A 19,813-nucleotide genomic window follows, 5' to 3' on the forward strand; every position below is an offset into this window, starting at 1 on the left:
TGCTTGAAAGCGTTGAGTGTTTCATCATCTGTTCAGAGCTGAAGAAGGTTGAGAATGTACAAGTTTGGAAAATGGAAACTCCAAACACCTGAACCAACAGGATGCAGCTTAAAAACAGTCAGATACTAAAAGTCAAACACAGCTCTCATTAATATTAATGACAACATGCTGCTGCTTCAATAAAGACATAGTGACTAAAGCTCTTAAACTCTTCCAGCTCCACCAGTGGCTCCATCTATACAAACTCATGTTGTTGACATTTGTTTCAGATTCTACTAAAGATCCTAAAGTTTTGACAGAGAACAAACATGTCAGGCTGAAGTTTGGAGGAAAGGCAACAAATGATTGAGACAAAATGGAAAAGATTTTCACTTCATGTAACGGTGACGACATTTAACAAACATGCTGAGTTTGCTCTGAATACAGCTCTGGAAAAAATGAAGAGGCCACTGCAAAATGATCAGTTTCTCCGTTGTTACTATTTATAGGTATGTGTTTGAGTAAAAAGAACATTTTTGTTTTATTCTATAAACTACTGACAACATTTCTCCCAAATTCCAAATAAAAATATTATCATTTAGAGCATTTATTTGCAGAAAATGACAAATGGTCAAAATAACAAAAAAGATGCAGTGTTCTCAAACCTCACATAATGCATATTCATTTTTAAACAACACAATACTAATGTTTTAAGTTAGGAAGAGTTGAGAAATCAATATTTGGTGGAATAATCCCGATTTTCAATCACATCTTTCAAGCATCTTACCATGCTCTCCACCAGTCTTTCACGTTGCTGTTGTGTGACTTTATGCCACTCCTGATGCAAAAATTCAAGCAGCTCAGGTATATTTGATGGCTTGTGACCATCCATCCTCCTCTTGATCACATTCCAGAGGTTTTCATTTGGGTTCAGGTCTAGAGATTGGGCTGGCCATGACAGGCTCTTGATTTGGTGGTCCTTCATCCACACCTTGATTGACCAAGCTGTGTGGCATGGAGCATTGTCCAGCTGGAACAAACAATCCTCAGAGTTGGGGAACATTGTCAGAGCAGAAGGAAGCAAGTTTTCTTCCAAGATAACCTTGTACGTAGCTTGATTCATGCGTCCTTCGCAAAGACAAATCTGCCCGATTACAGCCTTGCTGAAGCACATCACCCATCCTCCACCAAATTTCACAGTGGGTGCGAGACACTGTGGCTTGTAGGCCTCTCCAGGTCTCCGTCTAACCATTAGATGACCAGGTGTTGGGCAAAGCTGAAAATTGGACTCATCAGAGAAGATGACCTTACTCCAGTCCTCTATGGTCCAATCCTTATGGTCTTTTGCAAACTTCAGCCTGGCTCTTCTTTTCTTCTCATTGATGAAGGGTTTATTTCTAGCTTTACACGACTTGAGCCCTGCCCCTAGAAGCTTGTTTCGAGCCGTTCTCACCGTGCACTTCACCCCAGCTGCCATTTGCTGCTTGACCTTGTTCTTATGAACAGCCATCTTAGAAATTTAAAGGATGGAAGCAACCTGACGCTCACTGTATCCCTCTGCCAGTAAAGCCAGAATTTTCCTCTTTTTTCTCTCTTTTCCTCAAACAAAACTTTTCTTTTCAACTGTTTTGGCATGGTCAATAGTTATTTTTTTTGATTGCTATTACTTTTGAGGTACTACCAGCACTGTTTGTGCCATCCATCCAGTCCTATTGCAAGAGCATAGTGATGACCACAGCAGTGGTTTTTAGACTTTTCCTCATTAAATAGGATTTGGTTCAGGTGATCACCTAATCAGTACCTCATTAAGTAGACTGAGGTGTGCTTGTGTTGGAATTCAACATACACAGGAATGGAATGGCTGTCATACCTGTAGAGATATTGATTTCAGAAGAATTTGCAGTGGTCTCTCAATTTTTTCCAGAGCTGTATCTGAGTCACTTTGACTTTAGTCTCATCACTTTCTAGTCGTGTTGGAAGAAGAAAATACTGAATATATATTTGTAGATGTGAGTGTGGAAAAAACTTAGATGTGATTTAAAGAGTGAAGCTTTTTTCTTGTTAAATGAAGCTTTGAAATCTGTAGCTCAACATTGCTCTGCCACAGTCAGTGGACTAAACCACAGAAGAAGAAAACAGACTTTACCATGAAGATCCTCAGTGTGGATCAGTATAATATCAGTGTGATGTCTGCACTTTACTGTCAGCACAACTTTCACATCATATTCATCTCAGCACACAAGTAAACAATGGAGTCTGACCTCAGAGTCTCCAGTCCACAGTCTGGACTCTGCAGAAAACCACACAGATCCTTCACTCCTGAATCCTGCAGGTCCCAGTTGTAACTCAGGTCCAGGTGTCTCAGATGGGAGGGGTTGGACTTCAGAGCTGAGGCCAGAGAAGCACAGCTGATCTCTGACAAACTGCAGCCCCTCAACCTGAATAAAGAATAAAAGATGTGAGTTTAGGAGACAAAGTTCCTGCTTGAAAGCGTTGAGTGTTTCATCATCTGTTCAGAGCTGAAGAAGGTTGAGAATGTACAAGTTTGGAAAATGGAAACTCCAAACACCTGAACCAACAGGATGCAGCTTAAAAACAGTCAGATACTAAAAGTCAAACACAGCTCTCATTAACTTCAGTCACTATAAACATCACAGATCATAAAGCAAAGAGTGAAGAAACATTTCTTTCTGTCTTAATGTGGAATATTTGCTTTGTATGTGAAGAAATATAAAAGTCAACTGAAGGTGAAGATGAAATTGTTCCAGTAAAGAGTCAATTAGCAAGTGTTGGATTTTGAATCTTCATTCAATGAGTTTGAAATATGAAGCTGAACAAGATGCTCAGTGTGGATCAGCATCAAATCTCTGAGCTCAAATCTCCTTCAAAAAGTCCCACATTCACACTCAGGTTTAACAGTTTGGAAGAAAGTTTTCAAAGTGTTCACTAAGGTTTCAAATGAAATCTTTCATATTGTGTGAAATAATAGTTTGAGCCTTTGATGTTTTGAGTGTGACTGAAGTTTGTGTTGAGAGTTTGAGAAGCTGCAGACATTCAGCACATGTGCAGTGTGTTGAATGAGACATTTCATCACATTCCAGTCATGTGTCTTTGGTCCAAAGCAAGTTCAGCTTCATCCAACACTCTCTGCTCACACATTTGAATCTGCTGTTCCAGCATTGCATTCTGGGATTCCTGGCCCAACCTTCCTGGTGGCTGTCTGTGTCCCACAGTTTGTGTCGGTGTGACAAAGACACAGTGGGACGTTGACACCCAGTGGGCTCAGTGATTGGTCGGCTGTGTGGAGCTGAGAAAGGAGCCAGGGTTTGAACTTCTCTCTCTGCTCTGTTTTCATTGGTTCCACAAATATTTGTGTCCCTGTTCAGCTCAGCAGCTGAGTGTAGCTCTATGAATGTCTTCAGGAGACACTGTGTGAAAATGTCCTCTCCATATTTAAACCATGGTGACGTGTCCTCTCTGTGACAGCAGGCTTTTCACTGTGCCTGTGAGTGAGGCCATTGGGAGCAGCTATGAACACTTGTGCCTTCAGACCTGCTCACACGTGTTGTACAGATCAGTTCTTGTCAAACATCCTGATCTCAATGAGACTTTGTGAATAACACAAGCTCAACTCAGTCAAACTGCTGACACTGTCAATGTGGACTGTAAGAGTCAGAATCCAAATCATTTTCAAAGCTTTAAAAATCACTTTGAAAATCAGAGTCAGCACTTTCACAACTTCCTTTCAACCATTTCACACTTTGAATGTTAGAAATTCTGAAGGAGATTTGACCTAATAAATACTGAATAAAGCACAACTTTCACATCATATTCATCTCAGCACACAAGTAAACAATGGAGTCTGACCTCAGAGTCTCCAGTCCACAGTCTGGACTCTGCAGAAAACCACACAGATCCTTCACTCCTGAATCCTGCAGGTCGTTTCCCCACAGGTCCAGGTGTCTCAGATGGGAGGGGTTGGACTTCAGAGCTGAGGCCAGAGAAGCACAGCTGATCTCTGACAAACTGCAGTAACTCAACCTGAATAAAGAATAAAAGATGTGAGTTTAGGAGACAAAGTTCCTGCTTGAAAGCGTTGAGTGTTTCATCATCTGTTCAGAGCTGAAGAAGGTTGAGAATGTACAAGTTTGGAAAATGGAAACTCCAAACACCTGAACCAACAGGATGCAGCTTAAAAACAGTCAGATACTAAAAGTCAAACACAGCTCTCATTAACTTCAGTCACTATAAACATCACAGATCATAAAGCAAAGAGTGAAGAAACATTTCTTTCTGTCTTAATGTGGAATATTTGCTTTGTATGTGAAGAAATATAAAAGTCAACTGAAGGTGAAGATGAAATTGTTCCAAAGTAAAGAGTCAATTAGCAAGTGTTGGATTTTGAATCTTCATTCAATGAGTTTGAAATATGAAGCTGAACAAGATGCTCAGTGTGGATCAGCATCAAATCTCTGAGCTCAAATCTCCTTCAAAAAGTCCCACATTCACACTCAGGTTTAACAGTTTGGAAGAAAGTTTTCAAAGTGTTCACTAAGGTTTCAAATGAAATCTTTCATATTGTGTGAAATAGTAGTTTGATCCTTTGATGTTTTGAGTGTGACTGAAGTTTGTGTTGAGAGTTTGAGAAGCTGCAGACATTCAGCACATGTGCAGTGTGTTGAATGAGACATTTCATCACATTCCAGTCATGTGTCTTTGGTCCAAAGCAAGTTCAGCTTCATCCAACACTCTCTGCTCACACATTTGAATCTGCTGTTCCAGCATTGCATTCTGGGATTCCTGGCCCCACCTTCCTGGTGGCTGTCAGCGTCCCACAGTTTGTGTCCCTGTGACAAAGACACAGTGGGACGTTGACACCCAGTGGGCTCAGTGATTGGTCGGCTGTGTGGAGCTGAGAAAGGAGCCAGGGTTTGAACTTCTCTCTCTGCTCTGTTTTCATTGGTTCCACAAATATTTGTGTCCCTGTTCAGCTCAGCAGCTGATTGTAGCTCTATGAATGTCTTCAGGAGACACTGTGTGAAAATGTCCTCTCCGTATTTAAACCATGGTCACGTGTCCTCTCTGTGACAGCAGGCTTTTCACTGTGCCTGTGAGTGAGGCCATTGGGAGCAGCTATGAACACTTGTGCCTTCAGACCTGCTCACACGTGTTGTACAGATCAGTTCTTGTCAAACATCCTGATCTCAATGAGACTTTGTGAATAACACAAGCTCAACTCAGTCAAACTGCTGACACTGTCAATGTGGACTGTAAGAGTCAGAATCCAAATCATTTTCAAAGCTTTAAAAATCACTTTGAAAATCAGAGTCAGCACTTTCACAACTTCCTTTCAACCATTTCACACTTTGAATGTTGGAAATTCTGAAGGAGATTTGACCTAATAAATACTGAATAAAGCACAACTTTCACATCATATTCATCTCAGCACACAAGTAAACAATGGAGTCTGACCTCAGAGTCTCCAGTCCACAGTCTGGACTCTGCAGAAAACCACACAGATCCTTCACTCCTGAATCCTGCAGGTTGTTTGCACTCAGGTCCAGGTGTCTCAGATGGGAGGGGTTGGACTTCAGAGCTGAGGCCAGAGAAGCACAGCTGATCTCTGACAAACTGCAGCCCCTCAACCTGAATAAAGAATAAAAGATGTGAGTTTAGGAGACAAAGTTCCTGCTTGAAAGCGTTGAGTGTTTCATCATCTGTTCAGAGCTGAAGAAGGTTGAGAATGTACAAGTTTGGAAAATGGAAACTCCAAACACCTGAACCAACAGGATGCAGCTTAAAAACAGTCAGATACTAAAAGTCAAACACAGCTCTCATTAACTTCAGTCACTATAAACATCACAGATCATAAAGCAAAGAGTGAAGAAACATTTCTTTCTGTCTTAATGTGGAATATTTGCTTTGTATGTGAAGAAATATAAAAGTCAACTGAAGGTGAAGATGAAATTGTTCCAAAGTAAAGAATCAATTAGCAAGTGTTGGATTTTGAATCTTCATTCAATGAGTTTGAAATATGAAGCTGAACAAGATGCTCAGTGTGGATCAGCATCAAATCTCTGAGCTCAAATCTCCTTCAAAAAGTCCCACATTCACACTCAGGTTTAACAGTTTGGAAGAAAGTTTTCAAAGTGTTCACTAAGGTTTCAAATGAAATCTTTCATATTGTGTGAAATAATAGTTTGAGCCTTTGATGTTTTGAGTGTGACTGAAGTTTGTGTTGAGAGTTTGAGAAGCTGCAGACATTCAGCACATGTGCAGTGTGTTGAATGAGACATTTCATCACATTCCAGTCATGTGTCTTTGGTCCAAAGCAAGTTCAGCTTCATCCAACACTCTCTGCTCACACATTTGAATCTGCTGTTCCAGCATTGCATTCTGGGATTCCTGGCCCCACCTTCCTGGTGGCTGTCAGCGTCCCACAGTTTGTGTCCTTGTGACAAAGACACAGTGGGACGTTGACACCCAGTGGGCTCAGTGATTGGTCGGCTGTGTGGAGCTGAGAAAGGAGCCAGGGTTTGAACTTTTCTCTCTGCTCTGTTTTCATTGGTTCAACAAATATTTGTGTCCCTGTTCAGCTCAGCAGCTGAGTGTAGCTCTATGAATGTCTTCAGGAGACACTCTGTGAAAATGTCCTCTCCGTATTTAAACCAGGGTGACGTGTCCTCTCTGTGACAGCAGGCTTTTCACTGTGCCTGTGAGTGAGGCCATTGGGAGCAGCTATGAACACTTGTACCTTCAGACCTGCTCACACGTGTTGTACAGATCAGTTCTTGTCAAACATCCTGATCTCAATGAGACTTTGTGAATAACACAAGCTCAACTCAGTCAAACTGCTGACACTGTCAATGTGGACTGTAAGAGTCAGAATCCAAATCATTTTCAAAGCTTTAAAAATCACTTTGAAAATCAGAGTCAGCACTTTCACAACTTCCTTTCAACCATTTCACACTTTGAATGTTAGAAATTCTGAAGGAGATTTGACCTAATAAATACTGAATAAAGCACAACTTTCACATCATATTCATCTCAGCACACAAGTAAACAATGGAGTCTGACCTCAGAGTCTCCAGTCCACAGTCTGGACTCTGCAGAAAACCACACAGATCCTTCACTCCTGAATCTTGCAGGTTGTTTCCCCACAGGTCCAGGTGTCTCAGATGGGAGGGGTTGGACTTCAGAGCTGAGGCCAGAGAAGCACAGCTGATCTCTGACAAACTGCAGCCCCTCAACCTGAATAAAGAATAAAAGATGTGAGTTTAGGAGACAAAGTTCCTGCTTGAAAGCGTTGAGTGTTTCATCATCTGTTCAGAGCTGAAGAAGGTTGAGAATGTACAAGTTTGGAAAATGGAAACTCCAAACACCTGAACCAACAGGATGCAGCTTAAAAACAGTCAGATACTAAAAGTCAAACACAGCTCTCATTAATATTAATGACAACATGCTGCTGCTTCAATAAAGACATAGTGACTTCAGCTCTTAAACTCTTCCAGCTCCACCAGTGGCTCCATCTATACAAACTCATGTTGTTGACATTTGTTTCAGATTCTACTAAAGATCCTAAAGTTCTGACAGAGAACAAACATGTCAGGCTGAAGTTTGGAGGAAAGTCAACAAATGATTGAGACAAAATGGAAAAGATTTTCACTTCATGTAACGGTGACGACATTTAACAAACATGCTGAGTTTGCTCTGAATATCTGAGTCACTTTGACTTTAGTCTCATCACTTTCTAGTCGTGTTGGAAGAAGAAAATACTGAATATATATTTGTTGATGTGAGTGTGGAAAAAACTTGGATGTGATTTAAAGAGTGAAGCTTTTTTCTTGTTAAATGAAGCTTTGAAATCTGTAGCTCAACGTTGCTCTGCCACAGTCAGTGGACTAAACCACAGAAGAAGAAAACAGACTTTACCATGAAGATCCTCAGTGTGGATCAGTATAATATCAGTGTGATGTCTGCACTTTACTGTCAGCACAACTTTCACATCATATTCATCTCAGCACACAAGTAAACAATGGAGTCTGACCTCAGAGTCTCCAGTCCACAGTCTGGACTCTGCAGAAAACCACACAGATGCTTCAGTCCTGAATCCTGCAGGTCGTTGTCACTCAGGTCCAGGTGTCTCAGATGGGAGGGGTTGGACTTCAGAGCTGAGGCCAGAGAAGCACAGCTGCTCTCTGACAACCTGCAGCCCTTCAACCTGAATAAAGGATAACAGATGAAGATGAAAATCATTAATAATCCAATCAGATATGTCCTAATCAATGAGCTTCTCTCTAACATGAGCAGAGTGACTGTGTACTTCTGTTGCTGTGGATTATCATCATGTCAGCCTTTTACACACATCATCCACATGTCACCACAACATTCATACAACTATTCATGTCAACACAGATTCCTATCAGTCAGGTCTGTCATTAGAGGATCAATATATTTAGTAGCTCAGTAGGTTTGTGCAGTTAAAATGAGAAGTCCACATGTTCACAGCTGGATCTGAAAACAACAGTCAGATGTCAGATGCAGATTAAAGCAGTTGTTGGTGTCGTCCTTCAACTCTCAGCTTCACAGCTCTGTTTGGAAACAGCTTCCAGCCTTTTTACAAACATCAGATTTGATGGTGTCGTTCATCATCATCACCTCTATGACTTTAACCAGGTGTAAAACCTGTTTGTTGAAGAGCTCTGCACCTGTTGACAGGTAGAAATGAGCAGCTGTAGCAGAAGATCTGAGCTTTTGCTGCAATTTGATCTTCATGGAGTGTGGTAAACATTTACTGACATGTATCTGTACACTGATGAATCACTGTTGCACTGTCTTCTGTAATAAGTCCTGAGGGTGGTTCTGACCTTTGACCCCAGACGCTCCAGTCATGGAGACTGTAGTTTGTCAGTGTGTGAGATCTGCTCATTGGAAACTGCTCTTACTGGAATTAGTTGCTCAGAGAACAGACTCCCGCTGAGCTTGTCCTCACTGCAGTGTGGTATCATAGGCTGGTGGAGGAAGGAGCAGTTCAACACATTCTATCATGTCTCTCATGTGTAGAGTCTATTTCCTGGATCCACAACGAAAACATTCATTCAACTCAACAGAGACTGAGCACAAAGTGGTTTTCATTCATAACAGAGCTTTGAAAACTTTCCTAAACTCTGTCATCCAAAGATCTCTTCGTTCACTCCATGTTTCATTTCTCAGAGATTCAACAGTCAGATGATTGTTAAATAAAGTGGGATTTGTTAGGAAACAGCAGCTTTTTCACATCTATATCCAGTGTGTACCTGCTCTAAATCCCAAACACTGTGACTGGTCTCAGCTGCCTTCTTTTCGTAGTCATTACAACAGAGAGTCCTTTCTCCTCTCCAGAAGCTCCAGAAGAATTCATGTCCCTCACACACTCTACAGCCTCACCTTCACTGACTGATGGACCACAACATCAACCTCTGGAAGCTGAAAAACTGTCCTGTCCAACATGTCCCCATCATGACTCTGCTCCTGTCTCCCTTTAAATAAACCCTGCTCAAGTCTTTGACTTTTATTTGGAGCCATAAGGAAAAACCATTTGGAATAACTGAGAACTCTGATCTGACTCCACTAAGTTATCATGAGGCCGTCTCCATTAGAAAAACATTTTTACTGTCCAGGATTTTTCTCTGACTCCAGGATATTTTTCTCCAGTTGAGCTCAGTGAACAGTGACAGCTGCTAAAGATGATCTCTCTCTGTGAGCTACCTGCTGCTGTTAGCTTCACGTCCATTAGCTGCAACATGGGCTGACTTTTACCAAAAGGTACAAATGAAACTAATGGACTGACAATATCAGAGCTGCACATATTTAAATATGAAAGGATGAAATATTTAGACGAGCGTGGCAGACGACTGAATAATGATTTGTCGTCAACACAAAACTGATCGAGCACAAACACAATTAACAAACCAATAAGGTTGAATTCTTTTCAACATGTGATCAGAGAGATGTGATCTGTCTTTAGGAGAAATTAGGGGTGGGTGATATGGCAAAAATATCACATCACGGTTTTTTAATGGTAAAATCACGATCATGATTTTATCAGTTCATTTTTACAGTGAAGTTAATTTAGAACCAAACTATTCTCTATGTAAAAACTTAGCCCTAAAGATAAAAGAGTTACCTCTTTCCACCGTTTGCTACTTCTCTCACACAGCGTGTTTTTATCAAAGGCTTGTGTTATAGTTGGTTGTTTCTGTGTAATGTCTTTAGCCGTTGTGTTTCCATCTGAAGCGCGAACCTTCTCTGTGCAAACTTTACAAATGACAGTTGTTTGCGCTTTGTCATTTGGAGAAAACCCAAACCAGTTCCATACGCAGTGTTGGGGAGTAACGGAATACATGTAACGGCGTTACGTATTCAGAATACAAATTATGAGTAACTGTATTCCATTACAGTTACAGTTTAAATAGATTTAGTATTCAGAATACAGTTACATTGTTCAAATCAATGGATTATGTGTTCTGAATACGTAACGGCGTTACATTCAGTTACTCCCCAACACTGTCCATACGACTGAAGTGGAGTTCTTTTTGGGGACCAACTCCAAGCTTTCACTTTCGTTGTCGGCCAAGGCTACCCGCTACACCTTGACTGAAACAGCGAGGCTAGTAAAAAAAAAAATCAGCACTGCTCATACTTCGCCATGATTGGTTGGTCATGTTCACGTGACGCAGGCTGTTAGTTGCCCATGGAAAAAAAAACCTTCTCTAATAGAGCTGCAATTAATAGAATGTGCCCTATAGACGATAATACGATCTCTCTCCTCTGGCAGATCGTCAACACTTTCTAATCCTTCACGATCTAATATCGTCATATCGCACACCCCTAGTATATGTATATTATGTGTACATAACTATACACTGCTGCACAACTGTACATACCACCATTAGAGAACCATGGCTCTAACTATTTTTCTATTATAAATGTACACACTGCACACCTGACAGGTTATATTTTTACAACATTGTATATATTATTGTACATATTATTCTCCTCCCTGTTTTTATTTTTTTATTTGATCTTATTATTAATATTATTGTTATTTTTCTTGTCATATATATATATATATATATATATATATATATACATTCACTCTTTATGTCTTTATACTTTGTTACACTGTATTTTGTAGAGTTGCTAAGTGCTGCCAGTTAGCTGTCAACTTGTCCTTTCCTTTCTTTTTGTGACTGTTTTACTTGCTGCTGTAACATAACAATTTCCCCCTGAGGGATGAAAAAAGTCTATCCATCCATCTATCTATCTATCTATCTATCTATAAACCAACAGTGTGGTCCTTTAAGTCTTTGCTCCTTAACACATTTAACAAGTCAATTCAACTCAATGAGAAAAGACCACAATTTACCACACTTGTGTTAAATATCAAAACGCACACACACACACACACACACACACACATACACACAAAAAGACATTACTCCTGACACTTCATTGAAATGAACTTCAAGTGTTTTTCAATTGATTGGCACAAATATTAGTTCTGAGGATCTTCTGTATATTGTTGTGACAAAAATGGACTTTGAACAACTCACACTGGACATTTTCTACACTTCATTTAGAAAACATTAGTCTGCTGACTGTGACAAATACGAGTGTGTGAGTTCTGAAGGTTTCATTGAAGTCAACAGACATTATTCATGACAACTGACTGAAATGAAGTGAAACTGAAGGAATAATTCTTAGTCTGAGATAAGAAAAAGTCACAATATGGAACAACAACTATTTCAAATCTCATTCATTCAAGATGAATGGATTCAAGTTCTGGATGAAGATAAACCAGGTTCAGTTGTGGATTAAAGATATAAGATCTACAACAGTAACAGACAGTGAACTGACCTCAGAGTCTCCAGTCTACAGTGTGGACTCTCCAGAAAACCACACAGCAGCTTCACTCCTGAATCCTGCAGCTTGTTGTTGTTACTCAGGTCCAGGTGTCTCAGACTAGAGGACTGGGAGCTGAGAACTGAGGACAGAGCTTCACAGCTTCTCTCTGAGAGGTTACATCTGCTCAGTCTGAAGAGGAAACAATGGAGAGAAAGTCAAATAACATTTGTGTTGAAAGGACAATCAAAGGAACAAAACTCTCAGTTTGCTCTGCAGCTCACAGCAAACTAACAGACCTGCATTTGAAAACTGGGCCAAACATCAAACACAGATTTGTTGAGTGAAGCAGAAATATCAGCTCTTTATCCACCTGCTAACCCAGTGGTTCCCAAACTTTCTCTGCTGGCCTCTCCTTCCCCCTATACCCCCCCCCCCCCCGCCATCAAAAATTTAAAAAAAAAGGGAAAACAGTGTCGCAAAAATACGGGCTTTGACAGGTCGTGTTTTATGTAGTTGACGGTGGCAGTGACGTCGGTCATAACCTCATTCAGCTCGGGACTCAGGTGTTTAGACGCCAGCGCTTCGCGGTGTATCATGCAGCGCGTCCACTGCACATTGGGGGAGACGCGCTTGACGAGCGCTTGCAGCCCTCCCCGTTTCCCAGCCATAGCCTGCACCCCGTCTGTGCAGATCCCCACGCAGTCCTCCCTCCCCCCCCCCTGCTATGGCACTGCGCGCCCCCCAGTTTGGGAACCACTGTGCTAACCAATGAGGAGTTTCTATATTGATGATCATCTTTCATGGGCTCTGATTCAAATCCTTTCTATTTTATTCTCAACAAGTTGGAGACATGACAGTTAAATATGACACAATCAGTAATAGCACAGTCAATGCCGTAAGTATTTGGACAGTTAGACATGATATGTTCTTTGGGCTCTCAGCACATTGACTTTAAAATATAATAATGGATACTACAGTCAATGACTGCAAAGGATTTTACTCTAAATATTAAATCTGATGAGTTTGTTTCATGTGTATTTGTCCAGTTACTTTTGAACCACTAAAAGGGCTGAATCTCCCGCACAGTTCTTTCTATACTGATGTCAACCTGCTCAAATTAAAGCTGAGACTTGGCTCTTTAATGTAGGATCCATTATTTTAATTCAGATTCAATGTGATGAAGCTCAGAGCTCAGAGATGATGATAAGAAATTAAAGAAGAGAGGAATTTATTTTCCCTCCTGCTGAATAAAATAGCAGAGTCTTTATATAATGATGAATAAATCCAACTATCTATACACTTACAGAGCTTTGTTAGAGGCTTTGACAACTGGCAGCAGCTTCAGAAGAGTCTCCTCTGAAGCAGAGTATTTCTTCAGGTCAAACACGTCCAGATCTTTTTCTGATGACAGTAAGATGAAGACCAGAGCTGACCATTGAGCAGGAGACAGTTCATCTGTGGAGAGACGTCCTGAACTCAGGGACTGTTGGATCTGCTCCACTAGAGAACGATCATTCAGTTCATTCAGACAGTGGAACAGGTTGATGCTTTGCTCTGCAGAGGGAGTCTCTTCAATCTTCTTCTTGATGTACTGGACTGTTTTCTGATTGGTCTGTGAGCCACTTCCTGTCTGTGTCAGCAGACCTCGTAGGAGAGTCTGATTGGTCTGCAGTGAAAGACCCAGGAGGAAGCGGAGGAACAAGTCCAGGTGTCCATTTGGACTGTGTAAGGCCTTGTCCACAGCCCTCTGGTAGAGCTGTGTTGGATCGGGTTTGTCTGTGGACAGTTTAGACCAGTTGGAGGTTGATTGTTCTTCTGACAGCAGATTGACTTCAGACTTGATGAAGGTCAGATGGACATGAAGAGCAGCCAGAAACTCCTGAAGACTCAGATGGATGAAGCAGAACACCTTGTCCTGGTACAGTCCTCTCTCCTCTTTAAAGACCTGTGTGAACACTCCTGAGTACACTGAGGCTGCTCTGATATCGATGCCACACTCTGTCAGGTCTGATTCATAGAAGATCAGGTTTCCTTTCTGCAGCTGCTCAAAAGCCAGTTTTCCCAGAGACTCAATCATCTTCCTGGTCTCTGGACTCCAGTGTGGATCTGTCTCAGCTCCTCCATCATACTTAACATTCTTCAGTTTGGACTGAACCACCAGGAAGTGGATGTACATCTCAGTCAGGGTCTTGGGCAGCCCTCCTCCCTCTCTGGTTTTCAACACATCCTCCAGAACTGTAGCAGTGATCCAGCAGAAGACCGGGATGTGACACATGATGTGGAGGCTTCGTGAAGTCTTGATGTGGGAGATGATCCTTCTGGCCTGCTCCTCCTCTCTGAACCTCTTCCTGAAGTACTCCTCCTTCTGTGGGTCAGTGAACCCTCTGACCTCTGTCACCATGTCAACACACTCAGGAGGGATCTGATTGGCTGCTGCAGGTCGTGTGGTTATCCAGAGGCGAGCAGAGGGAAGCAGTTTCCCCCTGATGAGGTTTGTCAGCAGCACATCCACTGAGGTGGACTCTGTAACATCAGTCAGGATCTCAGTGTTGTGGAAGTCCAGAGGAAGTCGACACTCATCCAGACCGTCAAAGATGAACAGAACCTGGACCTCTTCAAACCTGCAGAGTCCTGCTTCTTTGGTTTCAGTAAAGAACTGATGAACAAGTTCCACCAAGCTGAACTTTTTCTCTTTCAGCACATTCAGCTCTCTGAACGTGAATGGAAATGTGAAGTGTATGTCCTGGTTGGCTTTGTCTTCAGCCCAGTCCAGAGTCAACTTCTGTGTTAAGACTGTTTTCCCAATGCCAGCCACTCCCTTTGTCATCACTGTTCTGATTGGTCCATCTCTTCCAGGTGAGGCTTTAAAGATGTCTTCTTGTCTGATGCTTGTTTCTGGTCTGGCTGGTTTCCTGGATGCTGTTTCAATCTGTCTGACCTCATGTTCATCATTGACCTCTCCAGTCCCTCCCTCTGTGATGTAGAGCTCTGTGTAGATCTGATTCAGAAGGGTTGGGTTTCCTGCTTTAGAGATCCCCTCAAACACACACTGGAACTTCTTCTTCAGAGCAGATTTAAGTTTACGTTGACAAACTGGAGCAACATGTCCTGAATGAACAAACAAGAAACAACATCAATGACTGATTCATAAAGAAAACATGACATGTTCATCCCCCTAAAGAACACACATGAACATATGTCCCTCCATGTCTTGAGACATTAGTAAATGTCCCATTTGTCCATCATGTTGAATCTTTAGAGAAATCCTCTTACTGCTGTGCAGACAGTCAGCCAGCTCCTCCTGCTTCATTCTCCTCAGGAAGTTCACTGTGATCTTCACAAAAGCCTCTCTGCTGCTCCTCCTCTGCTCTTCATCCTCACTGTCCAACACCTCCTCATCCTCCCTCAGACTCTCTGAGCATTGTGGGTAATCTGGACTCACAACCTTCTGGATCTTCTTCAGCTCCTTCTTCACAAAAGTCACAATGTTCTCCTCCAGCAGCTGGAACAGAAAACTATATGAATGACACAATCAAAGTAAAACCATGGAGCCAAACATCAGATCCATGTTGGACACACTGACAATCCACTGCTCTAAAAAGTGCAGCATGGAGATTATTGTCAACACAACAGATGTCAAAGTAGTTGTTGTCCATGTACAGACCATAAATATGGAGTCCAGGTGTGTTTGATGCTGCTGGGCAGACTGAGCACTGGGAACCTCTGAGCTCTCCTGGTCCACTCTGTGGAGGAATCATGAAGAATTAGCTCACATTATGTTTGCAGCATCTGTGAGTGTTTTATGCTTTGTACACAAACAACAGCTGCTTTTATGTTCTGTGGTGACTGTCCTGATTAAAGCAAACACTACTGTGCTGTGACATTCTCAATGAGAGGAAACAAGCAATCAGTTCTGTACCTCATGACCTAGAGTCATCACAACAAGTCCACCTTTTAAATGATGAGTTTTAAGGACTCACACTGGGTTTGACAGAAGTCTCACCTCTGCTACAGGACACTAACACAAACACTGGAACTGGATAGGTGCTGAGTTACAGGGAGTTTTAGTTCTGATCTGAATGACACATATAAGAACATAAGAAGTGCTTTTCTTGAAAAGAGAAACAACTTTGCCACTAAAGCCTGTGTTTCAGCCTGATCATGTTCATATACTGTGTCATTCATGAAGCCTGGAGACAAAACACAATCACTTCATCTTTCATAGAAGACCAGTTATACAGGGCAGCTGTCTGATACATTTTAAACTCAGCTGCAGCTCACTTCTTTGCAGCAGAGGGAAACTGTCCTTTGAAATCAATGATGAAACCCTTTGACATGTCACTCTTCATGGACACACAGCTGGGCTGAGGTCCAGGGAAGTCTGGTTTCTGATGGATCCTGGTGGACACAGAGATTAAGACCATCAGGGACATGGGGACAGGGACAACATATCTACTATTCATACAGTGTTCTCATAGTAAAGAAGAAAACATGTAGTCAGTTGCAGCTCACTTCTTTGCAGCAGAGGGAGGCTGTCCTTTGAAATTAATGAGGCGACGCATTGACCTGTCACTCTTCATGGACACACAGCTGGGCTCAGGTCCATGTTCAGGTCCAGGTCCAGCAGAGTCTGGTGTGTGCTGCTGCTCTGGCCTTCAACACAACACACACAGAGCTTTGAGTGTGAATAATGATGGTGCAGTGATGTGAGTGCTGAGCTCTGACATGGAGAAGAGTCATGGACAGTTAGAGATCCTCATCTCACCTCTGAGCTTTGGTCTGGATCTCATGGTCCCCACACAGACTGCTTTTAGGGGGAGGGGCTCCCTCCTCTCTGTCCTCACACTGATTCATGATGCTGAATTCACATCCACATCAGCTCACACACACTTTCTACCTTCATGTGGAGAGAAAACACAAATCATTCATCTGCACATCAACTGAAATCATCTTCTCCATCACTTGTCCTGTAGAAATATCAGCTGCTCCTCCACTGATTGGCTCTTCTTTCCTCTTTCATATCTTTCACACACGATTCAGAGATGAACACTTCCATTCACTGACACACAGATGGACTGAGATCCACTGATTTTATCTGACAATCTGTTTGTCTGCAGTGTTTCTGTAGAAAAGGACTTTTTGAAACAAGCTGCAGGTGAGTATTCCACAAAACAACTGAGACTCAGTTCATTTCTCCTCAATATTATTCCAGGGGCCCTTTTAGTTGAAGCCCCTGGCACTTTCCTGCCTTTTCTAATAGTAAAGTCTGAACTATATGAAGCAGCAACAACAAACCAAACCAAACCAAACCAAACAGCAGAGACACAGATAGACATCAATAAAAACAGCAAATATGTCCTGACAGACAGTTTTTCTGTTTGTACTGTGACCAGCCACAGAGATATAATCACCTATCAGAGCCACTGAGATGCTTTATTGTGAGAGTATTTATGGATTTGGGTCTTTATCATCTAATTCACCAGGTAGAGTTTGTCCTGATAGGACCAGGACGCCTCTGAGTCTGTGGATGGAGTGTTAACTGTCTCTCTGAAAATCACATAGAGCCTGAAAAACCCTGTCAGTCCCTCTGAGCTCAGTCCCGTAGAGTTCATCTAATGACAGAGAAAGTCAGAGCTGTTCTCCAGCCGCTGTCCGGCCGAGCTCAGACCGCATTTAGCGGCTCAGACTGCGGGAGAGCAGCGGCTCAGGTCCGCCTCCTCCACAGGCTGATTCAGGCAGGAAAAGCTGCCTTCAGTCAGCAGTAAGTGGAGCCACAGACTAACAAAGGCTCCGTGTTCAGCTACTGACCATCAGCTCACTCTGCTTCTACTCTGACTCCACCGCTTCTACTGCAAATATCCACACAACATGGCGAATAATGAATGAATGAAGACACACAAACCGCTGCGTCTCTGCGTCTCCGCCATGTGAAATAACGGACCTCTTCCTGCCACTTTACAGTGACAACTCAGAGTCTACACAACTAAACAACTCAACGCAGTTGAAAAAAACAAAAATACAAAAACACAACATCCAAAAAACTCGAACATCAGATAATTCAGGTAACTACAGGAAGTGTTGACGAGTAAAACATTAAAAGTGCGGACATTTACCTTCAGACAGAGAAAATCATCTGCGCCACAAACTTCGGTCAAAGTGAAAGTAAACTTTCAGCAACCGTGGAATACAGTGATGGGAATTCCGACTCTTTTAAGAGAGCCGGTTCTTATGGCTCGGCTCACTAAGAGCAGCTCTTTCGGCTCCCAAGTGACTCACCAGATTTATTTGTTGCTTAAATTAATTTATTACTAAAATAATGTATGTTAAATACTGTGTAAAATTAATTACCAATGTGCAAAACATACATTATATCAAGTGTTTATTATTTATATGGCTTGGCTAAACACTGATTATTATAGGAAATATGCTGTAAAAGAATTTAATGGAGGCTGTGAACTGTGTAAAATGGCAACAAAGGTGACACAGGATATGTCCAATAAAAAATTATGCTCATAGATGAGCTCTGGATGAACTTACAACCAGGGGATGCACTGTAAAATATTACAACAGTGTAATGAATTTGTAAAAAATAAAAGGCAGCTGATGTATCGTAAAGCGGAGCTCAGCTGTCCCAAGATTCAGAGAAAGACAAAACACTGATGTTCACAATGATGCTTTTAATGTGAAAGGACAAGATCATGATTAGAATCTTAAAAAAGTAAAAGTCAGCAACATTTTTCTCCTGTAATAATCGTAGCTTCCATCTTTAAAGGACTGGAAGAGGAAGAAGTTTACAAGGAATCATTGAGAAGAGTTTAACAAACAAACTGCTTTAATACATGAATCTGAAAAGGTGTGTGTGAGTGAAAGAGACAGACATGTACAGACTGAACTATCTGTTCAACAGTGAGAGAGTTTCTCTAACAGGAGGAGACTCTCTCTGCTACACTCTACACAGAGACACTGAGGAACCAGAGGACCAGAGACTAAACCCAGGATACAGAGGTTCAGTGAATGTGGTGTTGTTTGGTAATCTGAATGCTGGCCCTCAGAGCTCAGAGCTGAGGCCAGAGAAGCTCAGCCTTCCTCAGTGATCAGACATCCTGACAGCCTGCAGACACACACAACATCACGCAGGAACCCTCTGTCAACACCTGCTGGTCTGTTTTATTGTATTTTTTTTGTTCATATTTTTGTTTTTGGTTCTGGTCCATTTTGGTCCAGGTTCCTTAAACATCATCTGTAGGATTGAAGAGAAAATGATGAATAATCGTCTGAGTCTAGAAAGTTCTGCTGAACTTCCTGATCCTGACCTGAGAGTCTCCAGGGTACAGTGTGGACCACAAGCATCAAAGGCATCAAAGCAGCCAGAGATACCTGCAGAAAGGTACAGAGACAGAGAGACCAGAGAGAAACAAGCACAGGACTACAGGACAGAGAGGACACAGAGTTAATGACATGGAATAAAGGATGGTTCAGTTGCCTCAGCCAGCTCTACTATGGGCTTTATCCTTAACTGTAACAGTGTCTAGAGAAATAATTGTGACTAACTAAAGGTTTACTAAAAATAAATAAAACTGTAACTACAACTAGTTATAAGCTTTGTCAAACAAAAAAGTTTCAAGCCTAATTTTAAAATTACAGAGTGTGTCTGCTTCCTGAACCCTGATCTTCACATTTACTGCTTGTTCATTGTTTAGTTTGCTCAGCTGTTCATTTAATTATAACAAAGTAGTGTGACCCAATATAAACAGCACAGGCATTGTTATGGTGTAGTTTCACCACAAGAGGGAGTTGGTGGGAGTTGCTCCCTGTATTTTCTGTCACTCTGTTGTAAAGAATGGTCGAAACAAATGATCTGTGACCCTGGTTTGTTGACGTGCGAGTCCGACAACAACAGCTTCCTACACAGTTCAACACACTCACAAAATGTGCCGCTGCGCTGAGA

General features: G+C 41.9%; 1 protein-coding gene and 1 long non-coding RNA gene across 2 annotated transcripts in view; both read right to left on the reverse strand.

The window, feature by feature from the left end:
• Positions 1-19,813, reverse strand: part of LOC121190893 (NACHT, LRR and PYD domains-containing protein 14-like) — a 202,175-nt gene that overhangs the window by 151,606 nt on the left and 30,756 nt on the right. The gene's annotated exons all lie outside the window — the stretch shown is intronic.
• On the reverse strand, positions 15,561-16,424 carry LOC121190900. Its single transcript, XR_005895024.1, has 3 exons — positions 16,378-16,424; positions 16,147-16,263; positions 15,561-15,608 (listed from the first exon to the last, which is right to left on the reverse strand). It is a non-coding gene; the product is annotated as an uncharacterized LOC121190900 (long non-coding RNA).

The sequence above is a fragment of the Toxotes jaculatrix genome, chromosome 12, assembly GCF_017976425.1.
Source record: "Toxotes jaculatrix isolate fToxJac2 chromosome 12, fToxJac2.pri, whole genome shotgun sequence".
NCBI lineage: Eukaryota > Metazoa > Chordata > Actinopteri > Toxotidae > Toxotes > Toxotes jaculatrix.